Here is an 18,314-nt window from a genome sequence, read left to right on the forward strand (position 1 = left end):
GGACAACCCTGGGATTACCCCGAGAGCCTCAGACAAACCAAACACCACTGACCTTGCTCGTGGTATACTTAGAGTGAGCCAGGACAGGTCAATTTAAGCAGCAAGAAGCTTCTGCACGATGGCCCCACACACCCAACTTGTAGAAAAGCCAAGCAAACCAATCCAGAAGAAAAGGAGTGGAGAGGAACAAGGGTGGGAGAACAAGACTGCAAAGACATCAAATGAAAGCTGTGCCCTGGGCAGGGGATGAGTGCAGAGGAAGGGGTCCATGCAGGACTCTTCCAGAACTCAGCGTCCTCCTGTTTTATCGTTTGGGAATATCATTTCCAAGACTGCAAACGGAAACTTTCAGTGACTTCAAAAGACCCTTTTTGCTATCTCCAGAGTGGAGTTCCTCTTCCATTGGTGGCAGAGGGGTGGAAGGACTTCCTGTTCACTTTTCCTCAAGTGTTGTGATTTCCAGGAAAAGAAAGCAGAGCCAGGAGCTCTGCTCGTGTTGGATCCTCTCCGTGACCTCACGCACACCCGTGGTGCCACTTCTTAGGACAAGAATAAATGAGGAGCAATTTGCTCTCTTTCTGTGCTCAGTCCCAGGAGGGCAATCCCCTGGCTGGGGTGATGCTGACACATTTAGCCAAGATGCATTGATGCACGCTCAGCCTCTAACTTGGGAAATGAGAACGTGCTTTGGCATTCCTCTTGGAAAGGCTTTGGACACACAGAGCTCTGCACAAGCATGTTCCCTGTGTTCCTGAAGGCAAGCTCCTGCACATGGCTGTTGCAGGAGTGGAGCAATACACTGGGTTTTCACAGGAGTACTAAGTGAAGGTTCCAGCCTTGTTCCGTGAGACCTGGACCCAAACCAGTAACCTGGCAGGAGAAGAAGGGCTTTCCTTCTGTGGAGTCAGAGTGCTGGTGTAAAGTAGAATAGCTCTGGTGAAGGGCCAGCACGAACTCACTCATGTAATGGGTAGTTCAGCATGCAGCAAAGAGCTGGGCTGATGGGAAAGAGCACAGAACAAGAAGGACCATGGTGTGAGGTGTCTGAAAATGAGAAGGCTGAGGGCAGACACAGCAACAATTTCCAATATACAAAGGGCTACCAGAAAGAGAAAGGGTGGAACATGAGCAGGGCAGATAGGACAAGACATAATAGGTGCCATCTGCAGAGGGGAAGCTGGGAGTTAAAGCTTAGGAAAAGAATCTAATGGGGAGGATTTCTGGACACGGGAATTGCCTGGGGTGGATGGGGAAGCCCCATCACCAAAGGGTTTGAAGGACAGAGCAAAGTCTCTCAGAAGCAGGCAGTCATGGGTAAACCCTCCTCTGACAGGCAGATGAATGAGATGCCATTTTCAAGATCTTAATCAGGTTTCTTTGGTTGCCTGCTAATCCCTGTATTTGGCAAAACGCACAGAACAGAGTTAATAATAGCACTGGGGAGAATTGGTGGTTATTTTACCTTATTTGGTGGATAACAGCAACGCTTTCTTTGTGACAAGGAGGAAACCTTGCCTAGGAGCACAAGGGGCTCAGTCGTGTCTGCATTTGCTGATTCAGGAAAGAGCCCAGACTGAGGATCCTGATTTCCTCCTTGGTTCTCCATGTCCGCCTGTATGGGATTCATTAAAGCCAGTGGTGTCATCCTCTTGTTGTCTTTGGCCTGTACAGGTTTTGTTTAGCTGTGCAACCTCAGCCACACAAGCAGGGCATCTCTTGCTGTGTGAAAAGGGAGATGTACCAGCCTGGATCTCGCATTAGAAATCAGTACCTTTAAAGCATTTCAAGACTCTCGAGCAGTAGAAGCAGAAATACCAAGAAGGTGAGTAGGGCTGCAGGCAGAGAGAACCCTTGTGCTCACTACAGGCACCTGCAATGGAGGAAAGAAAGAACCACATGAAGCATCCAAGCCCATCTCTCAGAAGCATGGACCAGACATCCCCTTTTCAACCCCAAAAACCCCCACACAGCAGCAGAGCACATCAAACTTGGGCCCTTTGGTTCAGAATACAAGTTACATAAAGAAGCAATCAAGACAGCTAAAAGATGCTGTCAGTGCCTAGGTATCTCATCTATCTTCATTGGTGGAACATCACCATCCACGGAAGTGTCCCCAGCTTTAGGAAAGGCTGTGCACAGTATATACAATTAAATACCCAAGACCTTATCAGGGTGTCAGTGATATCAGTGTAAATCAGGGCTATGGAGCTATGAAGGCATGAAATGAGATCAGAACGAGCCCTAGAGCTTTCTCCCATGCTCAAGCACTATCTCTGGTTCCCCATCGTACTTCAAGCGAGATCTCGCTTGCGGAGCGTGTTCTCATTGGCATAGTGCCACCATCGGACGTTCTGTTGGAATCAGCCATCCAGCAACTCATTACTTCCAAATCATTACGTTACTTCTCTCTAATCCAATCAGTCACGTAAGCACAGACCAATCCATTCGGCTTTCTCCTGGTGGATGCTTAAGCAGGTGGCTTCATATTAATTTACTGATGTCCAGAGCATCATCTTTGGAGCAACTGACAGGCAGCCTGCTTAGGTAAATGAAGACAGTGAGTTGATGGTGCAGTATGGATATAGGGTCAGCTGCAACATGCACCTTAAAATCTGGGGGGTTTACAGTAATTTCCCTGCCTTCTTCATTTCTGGAGGGTCTTTTTCCTTCAACTTCTGGTTGAGAGGCACACACTGCTGTTTTGCCTGGCTTGAAAGGTGCTTGCACCTCATGCAGGGCATGATAGTGTGAGATGAATGTGATGTGCCAGAACATGTGCCCAGATGCTTGTGTGAGGGGAGCCAAAGTCCATAGCTCTGGCTGGCAATCAGCCCAGCTGTAAGCACAGCTGGATGGACCTCTGCTGCTGTGTCTCCAGGGCAACCAAGCTGGGGCTGCAAAGGGAAGAAGCCACACAGGGCTTCTCCATCCACCCAGCGCAGCCTTGCCTGCAGGAGGTCCAACTGCATGGGTCATGATGTGGGGGTACCCCAGCATCCAGGCAGGCTGCGATGGTGCTTCTAACACTCCAGTTAGTACATCTCTATTAGTGCTACGTCATGATGCAGCACAAACACATCCAAAGACTGGCCCAGCATCAGGTGGTAGATACCAAGCCCTGGTTTTGAGCCGGTGAATGCCTTTATAGCCTTTAGCAAGGGGACTGTTGGCCTGGGCTAACATTGCACAGGGCTTTCTTGCCCCTCTCCAGATCCTGTGTAACCCCCAAATAGACCCCCCCCCATTTTCGCTAGCTGGTTTAACAACATCTGTTTTCACCAGGTGCTCCCCATTTCACTGCCTTTTCCAGTGTATCTGCAGTCCTTCCTTGACCATCTCCCTCGGCAGCAGCTCATAGAGGATCCTTCAAGCGATGGCAATCGAGGGAAATGGAGTTGAACGGCTCCCAGCCTGAGCACGGAGCTGCTGGAAAGCCTCCAAGCACAACTGGGGTGCTGCGAGTGCTGAAAGTTTGCAGGGGCTCAGAAGGCAGCTGGAAACATTCACCAAGGGAAAGAAATGCATTTAGGGTCGCTGACAGCAGAGAGCCCACCTCTAACTCAGCAAATCCCAAAGGCACAAACCAGGGGGAAAAGGAATCTGGGGAGCCATCTCCCTTTCTCCCTGTTCACCCCCAAGCACCCACACCTTCCTCCTGCTGAGGGCATACCCTTGATCCGACCCTGCATTCCTTTTGCTGTGCTCTTAAATGAAACTAAGCCGGAGAGTTTGTAAGGAGCCCGAGCTGTGTTCAGTAGCCTCAAGGCCACGGTATAATGAGCTTTCAGCTGATTGTAACTAAGTGGAAAGGCACAATTAAAGCCCATTAGCTACCATGACATCACCAGCTTGGAGGAAACACTGTGCAGGGCAGGAAGGGAGCAGGATGCAGGATGGCCATGCAGTTATCTACAGCGATGCCCAGGGAAGCGCAGGGCCCTAGGATGTGAGTTCTGTTTGTGTGAGGACGTCAGTGAAAGCCCATTTCCAACCCCAAACTCATTACTTCTCACACACACTCTGTGTACTGGAGATGTGCGTGGATTTATCAACCCTGATGGATCAGAGTGGTTGCAACGCCTCTCATCTGAGCCACCAAACGTTCACCCCGTAACTCATGAACCGGGTTGAAGCCGTCAGAGCAAACCCAATGTGTCCTCCCGATGGAGCAGGACAGATCCTGCCGGGCTCCCTTCCCAGGCGGGCAGAGGCAGCTGGCAGCAGGACAGGACCCAGCCGCTCCGTGTCAGCACAGGCTGCTGGCACCCGGCTGTGTGCTGCGACCGAGCAGCAGCACAGAGACCCACGGGGATTTCTTGACCCTTGGCTGTCCTCATCTCTCCTATGAGAGTGAGTTGTTTGTCTCCTGGGGTTATGTTCCTCCGGGCAAAGGGGGACAGTGATGCCAGGGGGATGCCGCTTGCGTTGTGCTGGCAAAGCAGAGCTGCTCCATCCAGAAACTGCGGGAGCTGTTGGCACTTTTGGAGCTGTCAGGATTCCTAAGCAGCAGCTTGGGACCGGTCTGAAACAAGACTGCTGCCTGCTGTTGTCCTCAAGGCATGGGAGTGCAGCAGGGCTGGCATTAGCAGGGTATGGGCATCCTGAGTGCAACAGGCGCGCACACAGCGTGGGGCTAAGGATGGCCTTAAACAGTCATAGAATCATAGAATCATAGGGTTGGAAAGGACCTCAAGATCATCCAGTTCCAACCCCCTGCCATGGGCAGGGACACCTCACACTAAACCATGGCACCCAAGGCTCTGTCCAACCTGGCCTTGAACACTGCCAGGGATGGAGCATTCACAGCCTCCCTGGACAGACCATTCCAGTACCTCACCACCCTCACAGTAAAGAACTTCTTCCTTAGATCCAGTCTAAACTTCCCCTGTTTAAGTTTTAACCCATTACTCTTTGTCCTGTCACTGAAGTCCCTAATGAAGAGTCGCTCCCCAGCATCCTTATAGCCCCCCTTCAGATACTGGAAGGCTGCTATGGGGTCTAAACAGTCATGAAAGCTAAGAAAGGGTTTGGGTTGTTTTCTTTCACAGATATATGCTGAATCCTTCGCCTCATTCGCGCTGAGGAGCTGCCCTCCTGGGTCACGGGGGGGGTTTTGCAACTGTGAATGTATTTGTCTTCTTTCCTTCTTCCTCCCTTATTTTCGCCCTCCCTTTGCCAAATGCAGTGGAACCCCTTTGTGAGCAGCTCTGGCTCCGGCCTCCGCGGGGAATGGCAGAAAGGCAGGAGATTACCCTACCAGCTGGGAAGGTTTTCTTCCCCACCATGGAAAGATGATCGACGCTTTACAACCCAGCAAAGCTCAGGGCTGAGGGCAGCGAGCCAAACCCCATGTAAATCAGAGGGAGTTTCCCCTTGTTTCCATAGGGCCCAAGATTTCACCCCAAGAATTTCTGATGTTGCTTCTCTGCTGCGGGTGCAAAGGTTCAGAGCTCTGATGGGTTTTCATCAGCCTCGTGGGAGATTTGCATCTTCTCCCAGGCTGAAAACAGGCTCTTCCCACCCTTCCCACCAAGGCTCTGGGTTCAGAGGGGTGCAGTGCTCATGGGCTGGAGTTACTCACCGGGGGCAGCAACACAGCACTTTTCTCCCTGGTCTCCTCAGTCCTCCCCTGGCATGTGTACAATGGATGTGCTCAGTGCAGGGCTGGAGATCTGAGCCTGCCAACTCTTGTTCCTAAATCTGGTTAACCATGTTGCCCTGTTTAAGTAATTAATCACCTTCTCAGTTGCCAGAGAGGGGCCTCAGAAACCTTGTGCAGGGATTTTAGTGTCCGTTTTTAGATGAGGCAACACAAAACAGCAAGAAGTACTCAGGTGGGAATAAGAGTGCACTGGTCTCAAGGCACAGGAGTAGGGGATATCTGCTGGGTATTCTTCCTGTCCCACCAGTGGAGTTCGCTGTACAAGCAGCAGTTTGCGCATCACATAGGAGATGCCACAAGCTGGGCAGGGAGGAAGAATCCGACATCCAACCCTTCGGATGCCATCAGCTCCTAGCTGTGAAATGCCTGCTGCTCCTGAAGGATTTCTGAGGTCCCATTCATCAGGGAGGAACTTTGTGTCATCCCCTCTCACAGAGCAGTGTGGATTTAGTGCAGGAGAATGTTCTAACTTCTGTTGTCTGGGTATGACCCTTCTCACCACTGAGCCATGGACAGCAAACATGGAAAAGGAGGACACATTAAACCCCAAATCTGACCTGTTGCAAAGGGATCATTATAAGCCAAGATGTCACTTGCATTTATGGGAAGGCATTCAATGCCTTTGGTAGGAATGAGTCTCTGCTGGGCAGTGAAGACCATTCATCTTCAAAAGGTAAAAAAAGCCCACAAGATTCCTTAAAACCGGATTCTTACCGTGTGCATGGAGCACAGAATTAGAAAACCACACTTCTTGGAAAGCTGAAAGGAAGGTCAGCATTCCCCAGGGAAGGACTCCTGTTACACGTGAGTGAAATCAGCAGGAAATGGAGTTATCTGATAGGAAGGCAAGCTTCAGGAAAGCAAAGGTTGTTAATAAGCGTGTAGGAACAGCAGGATGGATGCATCCCCAGCTCTGCTGTGGATGACTTGGAAAAGCTATTTCACTTCTGCCTTTCAGCATCCTCATCTCTCCAAATAGCAGCTGCTTTACAGGGACTGGCTGTAACCGGTGCTTGCAAAGGTCAGTGAGATTCTGGGATCCAAGGTGCGTGAGCGCAGATGGGCCAAGTTGTTTCCTCTGAAGGGGTACCTGAAAGGAAGGAGGAAAGTGGAGGAAAGGCAGGAAAGGGTTTGCCTCTTATTTACTGACTTGGGAGAGATGCCATGGAGCCTGCTGGAGCTGCCTCTGCCTTGCATGAACCCAATGACTGATGCCTATACTGGGGTGTGACATGAAGCCCTTTGGGGATAGTCTGGGAGGTGGTTTGAGCTCATTTACACTGCTTGTATGGAACAGCTCAAGGGGAAAACCACTATGCCAGCCATTCATGGACTTCCTCTTGTAGGCAACAGGCTCCTTGGCTCCAGAAAGCAAAGAGCAGAGCAGGATACACAAATAGGGGACCAGGAGCAAAGTGGGATAAGGCAATATGGAGTGAAAAGACACCCCTGAACCTGGGCATGCTTTAAATAAGGCTGTCATGTCTGAGTCCCCACCTTGGGCACCTCCTACTAAAATCCCAGTGCCCCCTTGTGATTCCTGCAACTCCTCTTACAGTGCTGGGGGTCCTACAGCATCCAGAGATCCTTGCTTTTCAAGCAGTGCAAATACCCAGTGAACACCAGGCTGCTCAGAGCCAAGAGATGTTTCATGTTCGAGGCCTGTTTTAGAATGGGTTATGAAGAGTTAATGATTAAAAGATGTTCTGACCACATTACAGACGTGTCTGTGTTGGACATGTTTTACGTGCTCATCTGAGAACGGCGTTAGAGATCCTTTATAGGGAGGTTTTGCCCTGTTGGATTCTATCAGAAACACTAACAAATAATTATCCCTGTTTATTAACACTTTGTAAATTTATTAACACTTTGTAAAAGAGCTATAAATGGAACCTTAATGTATAGTATGGCCCAGAGCAGCCACCTAAATAAAAAGGCATTCAAAGTCCCAGTCACTTCTGCAGACGTTGGCAGTGGTGTTTGCGAGGCTGTGGCATGGGGCCAGATGTTGTCAGGGCTGCTCTGGGTTTTCTCTGATATACAGCACAAGGCTTGATGAATGCTGCTTTCTTTCTGAATTCCAAAGTAGTTTGTTTTGCAGGAGAGGGTTTGGAAAACCAGGATTTCTTCTCCCACACCGAGATAGAAGGAAATAGCAAAAGCCACCTTTGCTCAGCACCATTGCTGTTATTGGGGTTGAATGCCCGCACTGTATTCAACTCCTTAACTCTGGGCTTTAGCCTCACACAGGGCAAGCTTGGAGTGGGATCTCTGCCTGAGCTGGAGCTGCAGGATATAGCTTAAAGTTGGTTATTGAAACTAGGAGAGAGCTGGAATGGCTTTGTAAGCCGAGCCCAAGTTATGCAACGGCTGAATTACACGTCAGGCTTCATCTCTTGCAGTTGGCATTTCCTTAACAGTCAAGCTTGAGCCTGCAAAGGTCTGAGCTCTGTGGCCCGGGAGATTCTTGGGAGCTGTGGGAATGCTCGGCTCTGTAGGAGCCGAATAATTCATCTCTCCTCACTTCCCTTGCAATCCCAGCCGGGAGCCCTCTCACGAGTGCAAGCACGCAGGCAGCGCTGGGCTGTGCTCAGTGGGGTGTCACAGACAGGCTGATTTTCTCTTCCCAAATCACTGCGATTTGAACAGGTTATTCTGCTGGAAGACAGGCGAGAAGCTGATCCACAGGAGGAGAGGCACCATCCCATCGGCAAATCATGTGCCAGATGCTTGTCTCTGCTCCAGTTCAAACATTTGCCCTCTTTTTTTGTCCTTTGTCTCTCTTAGCTCAGTTTCATCCATCTCCTGATGGCTCAGACTCACTAACTCCATGTGTTCAGTGGTGGGTTTTGTCTCGGGGACTGAGATGGCCAGGTTATGAACCGAAAAGCATCCAGTGATTGTCCAAAGATGCAGCATTTTTGTGTTGCAGTACGAAGCAGAGAATTGCTACTATTTATAGAGAAAATAGTGCCCAATTCTTAAAGTGTTTTGCAAATATACATTCCCATGAAGGCTCCTTTCCTGCAAGCATTCCACATGGATACATCACTATAATTTAGAAGCCTGTTGACCCTACTCTTTCATGTTGCTTTGTCATCATTTTGCCCCCTTGTTCCAAGAGCAGGAATTTCCTGCCAGCGCCTGCAGAGCAGAGCCAGCAACGGGTGCTCCTGAGCTTCAACACAGAAATCATGTTTTCTGACCCAGCTTCTTGCCTCATCTCAGCCATTTCCAGCTCCCCATCCTTGCTCAGCAGCCTCAGTGCACCGCTACATTAACAATTAATAACAGAGCAGCAGCAAGGATTAAAATGGACAATAGATCTGTTTTAATTGGGCAGGAATGTTGCCAGGTAACCTCCTTCCCATTTTCTGTCTGCGCTTTTCATTGCTCCGTAAGGCTTTCCCCTTGGTGAGGGCAGCCCTTTTTCCATTAGGATGCTCATCTTGGAGGGCTTGTTCCATCAAGGTGTCATCTATGCATTAGATTAAGGCTGAGCCAACACAACGTGCACCTGACAAAGCTTGGGAACACAGAGATGAAGCACAGAGAAGGGCTTTATTACTGTGGTAATGCAGAAAAGCATCTGGAAGCCTTGAAACCAGCCTAGGCTGGGGCTATGGTTACGGCAGCAGGAAGCATCACCGGTTGGGAAGCGGCAGATGGTCCATCATCCTGACAGCAGCAGCTCTGCAGGCTGCAGCCGGAGAGCTTTGGCCTGCAATATAAGCCCTGTGAGACGCCTAAAGCTTCTTGAGTGATGCAGAGCATCCTGGCTCCCCGTTGGCTTCAACAGGGACAGCAGCAGCGGGTCAGTCTCTGAACCTCAGCGTGTGGCTTTAAGCATGTGAATTGGGTCACCACCTTCCGTGTGACAGTCAGCACGCCATCATGGTGCATGCAGGCTTGTTCCAGCCACGACTGGAGCCCAAATGTGTTGGTGCAATTAATGCCAGCACCATATACAAGCATGAAAAAAAAAAACCCTTTTCGTCAGCGGATATTGCCATACACACACAAGAAAACCTCTCATCAGTGGATATCAAAACCAGAACCTTCCCTGCCAAAACCCCAGGCCACAACCACTCAGGTTACATAAAAATCCCACCCATGGAAGTTAGTCCAGTCACCAAGCACGGTGGGATGCGAGAGCAGGGGGGTTAAACAGAGCAGGTTTACCCCCCTGTGAAAGTGGCCCAGGGTCTGCCCCGTTGGATTTGGCCCTCCTTTCTTTACTCACTTTGCAGATCCCATCTGTGAAGTGGGAGCAATTAAGAGTAATTAATGCGAGATGATGGTTGTGGACCATCATTAGCATTTAGCTCAGATGGGAATACAGCCTGAGCAGCTTCTAGGAAATAACTTCACCCGTTTTCTGCCCGATTCATTTTCATGTATTTCAAATGTCAGGTTATTGGCAGCAAAGAAACGGGGTAATTATGCCCTGGGAAAGCTGGAATTCAGCGCTGAGCTACTTCGTAAGACAATGGGCCAAGGCAAGGTGGTGAATGGCAAGTGGGTTGCTCAGACCAGGCTTCATCACCTCTCATTTTACATCCTGTTGTAAAAAACCAACCTTTTCCTTCAATAGAACAGACAACGGGAGAGTGAGAAACCCAACTCCACCAATGTAATCCTCTGCAGTGCATCACGAGAAGGAAAACAATAGACATTTCTTGGAAATTTCTTATTTTACTGATACCCATAATTGCCATTGCAGAATTGCTGGGTTTTTTCTTTCTAGTCAGGCATTTTCCCTGGGTTATAAATACGTCTTAAAAGTGCCAGATCATAAAGTTTACAAGTTATGTGAGGGCCGACTCACTGTGTAATTACCTTGGGTTTGCTCTCGGGCATTGCTGTCCTCAAGTGTTATTCTGCAAGGTCTCGCGGGCAGCAGGACCCAGCCAGAAACAGAGAAAGAAAAGCAAGAAAGAAGAGGTGTCCTGGTATTCCATGGCTCAATTCCGACATAAACACTGCTGGGATCAGGCAGACGTGCTGGAACGCTGCAGGACTCGGGGTCAGAGTGAAAATCCCCTGGTTTCCACATTCATACACCCCAAACCACAGAAGTGCAAGTTTCCCATCTTCAGCTCGAAAACCTCAGAGCTCTTGGAGCCAAAACTGGGACAACTGACAAATAGGAACTCCAAGCAAGAGCTGCTGCAGGAAGGCCGGCCAGCAAAGAGAGAGAAGCATTTCCAAATAGAGAAGTGTGCAAAAGCTTCCCTGCTGAAGACAAGGATAATACTTGCTGTGCTATCCAAACTGAATGTGCCACTCAGCACCCTCTCCTCTATCACAGCTATTTTAGTGGTGTAGAACCAGGGTTAAAACTAAGGCAAAAATTCCTTACTTTGCTTTCCAGACAAGGCTGCTCTCGCAGTCTTCACTAAATGAGTCTTTCTACACATCACCCATAACGCAGAGGCATCATTAGATACAGCACTTGCTGGTCACTGCTCACTTTTCCATCCTCATTTGTTCATCATTTCCACGTGTAAATACACATATTTAATGTTTAGGTATTCTATAAAACAAATGGAATTCCATCTCCCAACAGAAATCCCATGTGAAATTTCAGGCAGAATAGGCACATTTTGGTACAGTTATAATAGGCAGAGCTTTACCTATCAGAATTTCTGAGCACTTTTAGCCATGAGGATGCCGCCAGCTCTGTCACTAAGAAATTGCATGAGGCTGGGTATAAGCACAGTGTTTTTACCCAGTATAATGGATCACATCTATAGGAAGAGCAGTTGTACAGAGATGCGTAAGAGATCTCCACAGTGCTATTAAATAACATGACCCTGAAATCAAAATCAAGCAGAGCATGTGGGAGCCCACTGCAGCACCTATTAAAACAAAGAGAAACTCTTCATTAAGGACAGTGGATGGGGACACTGATCCTTTAACTCCACCACTGAGGAAGTGCTTAATTTTATGAACAGGTTTAAGTGCTGTCAACTTCAGTGGGATATTAGCACATGCTTAAGTGTCTCTGCAGCAGATAAATGGCTGTAAACTGGGGCTTAACTCCTGCTAAACTGGGGCCTTGGAATGATGTTTCTGGGAGAAAGAAGTATGTTGGTCTTGCAAAACAGCAGGATCCTTTTGATGTCTCTATGTCTTCCAAAGGCACCCCGTGGTGGAGAGGTTCTATTAGGTTTGACATGTTAGAGGTGTTATGGGGCTGAAGAAGCTTGGGTTTGGTCCTAATGAGGCCTTTTAAATGAAAAGCAAATGCTTAGTTTCACATTTTATGTCACAGAAGTGCTTGGAAGTTGGAAAGAGACCCGTGAATCATAATTTGAGAGTTGCAGAATAGGATTTCATGCTTCCCAACTGGAGGTTTAGAGCTCTCTGGTGTAAGGCAATACTGCTATTTTTATTTACACTTTAAAATAATAGCGAGGCTTTGGGGAATGAAGACGTTTTTCAACATATTCAGAGCCTTCTTTGCAGCTTCCACAAATCAGTTTCGCAGCCTCCATCCTGCAGCACGGATCCTAATGGGAAGCACAAAAAGAGTTTCCTTTAATCCATATCCCAAAGATTTGGGACCACATCCTCAACACCCTCCCCTTGCTTTGTTAACACCTTCTGGTCAAGATTTTAAGGTCAGAGAAGCTTATTCGTTAGTCATTTTGGCTTTATATCCCTGTTCTTCCTGATTTGGGATGGTGCATAAGCAAGGAATGGCACACAGAGTCCATCCCACAGCTTGAGCTAAATAAAGCTCTCATGGAGCTGCAGTGGATCCCCGAGAGCAGCAGCAAGCAATGTGCATCAAACAGGCATCTCTGATGGACAAAACAGCCCTGTTCAAGAAGCAGAAACTTGCCGATCTTTGGGCAATGTGGCTTTTGGACAGGGAAACTGCCCTTGCCTCCTTTGTTAGAGGCTTTATCCACATGATTTTTCCATTTTCTGTTGGTGGGATATTATTCTTTCAGGCGGAAAAGTGCTAAGAGAGCAATGATCCAGGGATCCGCTGGGGGAAATGGGCATCTTGTGGACCTTCCTTTCCCCACTGAGCCTGAGGCACATTTCATTACATCAGTATCATGTAACCTATTAATATCCAAGTTACAGCCCTGCTGCTTCTTTGCGTAACAGCAAACACCTCATTCTCCTCACCATATGGAATCACAGAAACAAAATAGTTGATTTATATTGTTCAAAATTGGACTTAGGACTTAACTTCTGCTGGATACTGTAGGGAATAGTCTCTTGACTGTATATGCATTTCCATCCAGAGGGAAATATAACCTGGTCTCTGGTAAATAACCAAATGAATGGAAATTCTGCTAGAAGATTTAAGATGTTATAGGGTTATTTTTTGTTTTAACTTATAAATAGAGCTATCTTAAAGTGCTCTTAAAGCTGCTTTGCAACAAGTAAGAAAGATTTTAAGAGACCACAGCTCCAGGATGTCAGCCTTAGCACTCTAAATACAATTAATAAGTCCCACAATTACAGACATCTTCCTGCTTGAAGAGCAAGTGGGAGCCACTCATCATTCTGAAACCCATTAGCAGAGATGCTTAAGGGCCTTTTCATCCCAGCACAGCAGGGCTGTAGCACCCTAAGTCAGACAGTAAAGCTTGGCTTTACACCTGCAAAGGCACTGCAGGAGGACTGGGAGCTGCCCTCCTAATTCACTCTAAACAAGCTGGATCAATGACCAAACCGATGTTCCTGTGTGTCCTTACAGGTCGAGGTACCACTTCAGCCTGAATTTTCCCTGGCATCCTTTTAAGGGCTCAAAAGCTGGATGTGTGAAATGACACAAACCCTGGTTTTCAGGAAATCTTTCACACAGAGGGAAGCAGAGCTCCCCTAAGATCAAAAAGGGATTTTCCTTTAGCGCTGTCTCTGCCTTCTTGTTACTCCCCTGGAATAGAAGCAGAGATTAATGGTGCAGATGACATCATTTCCCATCATATATGAGCTGCCATAGGTCGAAGTATTCATTAAACAGATAATTCAGGCACTGGGGATTTGACAGGGCCTTTTTAGGAGCAAAGACGTTTTGGTCCCTGTGTTGTTCAGACATGTGCAAGTGAAATAAATGCAACACTTCACATCATCAAATAACACCACAACGGGTTTGGCTTTGTATCTTCTTCCAAAAAAGCAAAAAAAAAAAAACCCTACATTTTTAATGCCCTCTGTGTTTGTGTATGGTCACTGTCCAGGAGTACAACTGCTATGATTCATAGAATAGAATCACAGAATCATTTAGGGTGGAAAAGACCCTTAAGACCATTGAGGCCAACCGTTAACCCAGCACTGCCAAGTCCACCACTAAACCATGTCCCGCAGTGTGTTTTCTCTCCTGCAACACTTCAACCTACAATATTAAACCACAACCTCATACTATAGATGCTAAAATGTGGCCAAGAACATTCTTACTGAAGATGATGCACCAGTTGGGAGAAGGCAAAGCAAATGTGCTTTAGAGAGATCTTGAAATCATGAGGTTGGGCACATCCTCCCTGTATTGAGCACTCAAAGAGCACTTAGCAAGTGTTGAGTGATTAACCCTAACAAACCCCCCAGCAAGGAGGGTATTAGCAGACCACGGCTCAGCTCTTTTCTCCCTCATATCCTCAAGTCTTCAGTATTTGTGGGGGATTGCTATTGATCTTCAGCAGCAGGAGGAGGATTAGGAGTCAGTCCCCAAAGATGAGACAGAGGCGGTGGATGAGTGAACTCTCTGTAGGGCAAGGATGAGATGCAGAATGCCCAAGCTCCCGGCTGTGTGTGGCTTGCTTGGCCCTGTTGGCTCCAGGGAGGCTGAGGAAAGCTGCCTGGTGAAAAATACATCTTCATTCTGCACAATGGGAAAAAATTCCATTCAGCGGTGCCAGTGTAAATGTGGCATTTCCTTCGGGAAATGATGTCTTCCTCCATCTCAGGGGCTCTGCACATACACTCCAGCACGTAATTAACAGCAAATAAATGCCAGCACGTAAGAAGGCAGGGGAAAAGATTGCAGGTGAAATACTGGTTCCACTGATTTCCACTCCACTGTCCCACAGCAATGGCTTGTGGCCTAAGATTGCACCATTTTAATGTAGCAATATCGACCTTTCTTAATGCTTGGATTATGTGTAACCCATCTCCTAGCTGGAGAAAATACAGAGGTGATGAAAGGTGCACATGGGATATAGGAGCTTTTGTGGCTTGGGAGCAATGGTAGATTTGCTGTGGGCAGAGCTGCCTGCATGGTGTAAATCAGAGCTTCACATCAGCAATCCTGCTACGTGGGGAAGCTCCATCCTGAATTCTAGATGGCTGGGTCAACCCTCCTTTCTCCGAGAGGGAATAAAGACCATGAGGTTTGCTTCATGTTCTGTTCACCTTCAATCTCGAGGAGTTACTGGAGCGCTTGTAGAGCTGCCACAGATTTATAGGGCAGACTAACATCATAAAACAACCCTGAGTAAGTTTATCTTTGAATGGCTTTCAGACCACAAGAATTTCCAAGCCTTGTTGCTCCAGCGGCTCGGGCGGGTATCAGGGTTTGGGTTTTGTTTTGAAACGCTTGTTCAGAATTAAAAGCATTTTGATGCCAATTTAAATAGGGAGTGGAAGATAAAATTCCAGCCAAAATATGCTAGGTCTCTGTAGTCCCCAAAATAGGTTGGTTCTTCTGAAAGCAAAGGGTCCGTGTTAAACCAGATAGATTTGTGCGGAGAATGCTTTCTCCCTGTACCAGACTAAACATTTCAATACACTGGGATTGTTTCTATATGAATTCCTGGTCAAGATTAATGTTAAGTCAAAAAGATAATCTCATAGTGCAGCAGAGGGTGAAACACAGTCTGAATTTAACCTCCGCAAGGAGGAGTGCATTGGAATGGTTATTTTGGGGGGTATAGCTTAATTAAATGTTACTTTGCTGCTTGTTACAGCGGAACCAGGCTGGGGTTTTGGTTTTTGCAGCCACAGCTTGGCAGCGAGGGGGCTGCTACTGAGCTTACCACCAAATCCCCATCCCAAAGAATGCCTCTGGTTTTACCCAGCACCAGTTGGGAGTCCTGCATGGAAACACAGCAGCAGTTCAGTGAGTTTCTTAGGCCTTTTGGCAAAGAGTTGAGCTGCTCATAGGAGACCTCAGTGCTGCTCTTGCGGGGCTAGTTTTGCATTGTTCTCATCTGTGAACGTTATAGACCATGCAATTCCTAATGCCAGCAGGGCTCAGGTGCTTCCCTCTAAATCCATTTTGAGGCAAACCAGAGCAGCAGAAATCAATAATTTCTCTCCAGGAAATTTAAAGGACCAATTTCATGACTTTGGAAGTCTCCAGGGCCTTGTGCTGAACAAAGCCTGGCTACTCAGGAGACCCCCAGCTCTACCCAGGGAATTGCAAGCTGTAATCTACTGCTGCTCTTCCATTAATCATGTTTTGGGAGGGCTGCTCCTAATCAAAATGCTTCCTTTTGGTTCAAGCTTGGGTATTGCTTGTGGGGAGCCCCAGCCTCCATAGATGAAATCAGTGTTTTTGCTGCGGGCAAGCTGGGTTTTTGCAGCTGCTTGTGAAGTGCTCTGGCCAAGATTGAGCAGCTCTGGGCTGAAGGAGAATGTCTCGATGTAAATGTAAATACAAGCAATCAGATCAGCTCCAGGCTGGGGCAATTCTCCCTTGTTATTTTCTTGCCCTGAGCAGAAAGAGCTCCATGGAACAGCGTGAACGTGCGCAGTGGGATTCAGCGTGCAGAGGTGCTGTGCAGCATTACAGAAGGGGGATGCGTGAACCTTCCGAAGGGCAAGGATGAGATGCAGAATGCCCAAGCTCCTGGTTGTGTGAGGCTACAGTGTTACAGAGGGATAGCAAACACTGCTTTAGTGCGTTTGACCTCCTTCTGAAACACAAGAGACCAGAAGTGGCATAGGAGTGGGCAGCAGTCTCCTTAATCTGCTCCTAGAAACCGGTGAAGTGACCACACAACATATGCCCGCAGCATCGAAACACGCTCAATCCTCACCGTTTTCGATCCTGAGATGCAGAAGTTAAACATCTCCCTTACCTCGAATGACCTTTGCAGGAGGCTGAATCATTTGCATTTTGATGCACTGGCATTTTCCAAACCAAAGAGACAGAAGGATTTTTATCACCTTCAACAACCCTGTTGCCAGGGGCAACGCTCAGGAATGTGCTCAGCAGCATCAATCCCAGCTTGCAGCAGAGGGCGGTGTTTGTGTGTGAAAAATGCATATTTATAGGGAAATTATACAATCTCTCTTCAACCCTGGGCAAAACGTGGGGCCTGAGTCTATCATCCCGCTAACAGCCATGGCAACGGCATCAATCAAACACACATTAATCCGGCTGCAAATTCCCTTGCCTCTGTTAGTGGGAAAGCGCTGGTGGTGTGCTTTAACTTCCACTGGCTAAGCCTTATCCCAAAGGACTTGTGATTTAAAAATATACCTCCTGATGCACTGCTGCTGTCCCCCTCGATAACGCAGCCTTCCCTGGCTCCGGCTCCTCGGATACTGCCTGCTCTGCTCTAAAAGGAAAACTACACGGGGAAGAAGAGCCCATGAAACACTTGCTATGGTTGTTTAGGTGAGGAAACCAAAGCAGTGAAGCTCTTGATGTCCATTTCCTCAGCTGACCTTTCTCAATGCTGGCAATCCAGCTTCAGCCGTGTTCTGCTCATGGTCCTGTTGGCTTCCTATTAGCATAGACACACAAGTTATTCAACTTTAGGTGTCTGTTTTAAAGGGAGAATGAGGCAGTGCTTGTGGGGAATCCCTGAGTCCTGCCCCTGCTCTTGCTAATCCCTGGGCAGACCTTCAGGACATCTGGTCCTGTCTTGCACTTCCACCATCGTTATAAGGATGAGGCTGATGGTTCCTGACTTTTAAGGCATTTCTCATGGTGGAAAGCGGAGTCATGCCCACTCGATGGGTGCTCAGCCATCTCCCTATCAGGAAGGCTGGGAAGGGAGGTAGGAGCCAGACTGTTAAATTTCATGTGTCTGCATTGGAGAGGAAGCTCTCTGACAAATGAGACAAGAAAATGACACATTGCAAGAAACAGTGAAGCCGTCGGTAGGCTGCTGTGTCCCCATTTCACTTCTTAGCACATGTGCTTTAATCCCCTGGGCTTTATAAGAGGGAGAAAAAGGAAGAGTCCTGCCTCATACAGAGGAAACCAGCAGGGTCACTGAAATCTGCCCTTGTCACACACTCACTTCAGGCTGTGTTTTATGGAGACTAAATCGTATGAAATCTCTTATTAAGAGGAAAGGCACCATCTCCACCCCATAACTTCCTTTCACACGGTGCTTCAGCTGGGGAACTGGGAATGGCTGATATATAGGAACTTATCTGGCTTTTGTAGCATCATGGCAGCACAGATCCTGCCCCTGTTACAGACCCATATCTATGTGATAGGGCCCAGGGTTTTACCTTGTGGCTACGTGCAGTAAACTCAGTAGTTAGCTGTGACCTACAACAGCACTGAGCTCACTATCTATTTTTTGTTGAGTAAACATCTTGAATAACTCCATTATGTTAAGTGGGAACCTTTATAGTTACGTGGTGTTTTGGTTTTAAATAAGCTTACTCGAATGAAAGGGTAGAAGGTGGTGGGGTGATAAAAAGGGTGCCAGGAAAACCAGAACCT

The sequence above is a fragment of the Lathamus discolor genome, chromosome 18 (assembly GCF_037157495.1).
Source record: "Lathamus discolor isolate bLatDis1 chromosome 18, bLatDis1.hap1, whole genome shotgun sequence".
Lineage (NCBI taxonomy): Eukaryota > Metazoa > Chordata > Aves > Psittaciformes > Psittacidae > Lathamus > Lathamus discolor.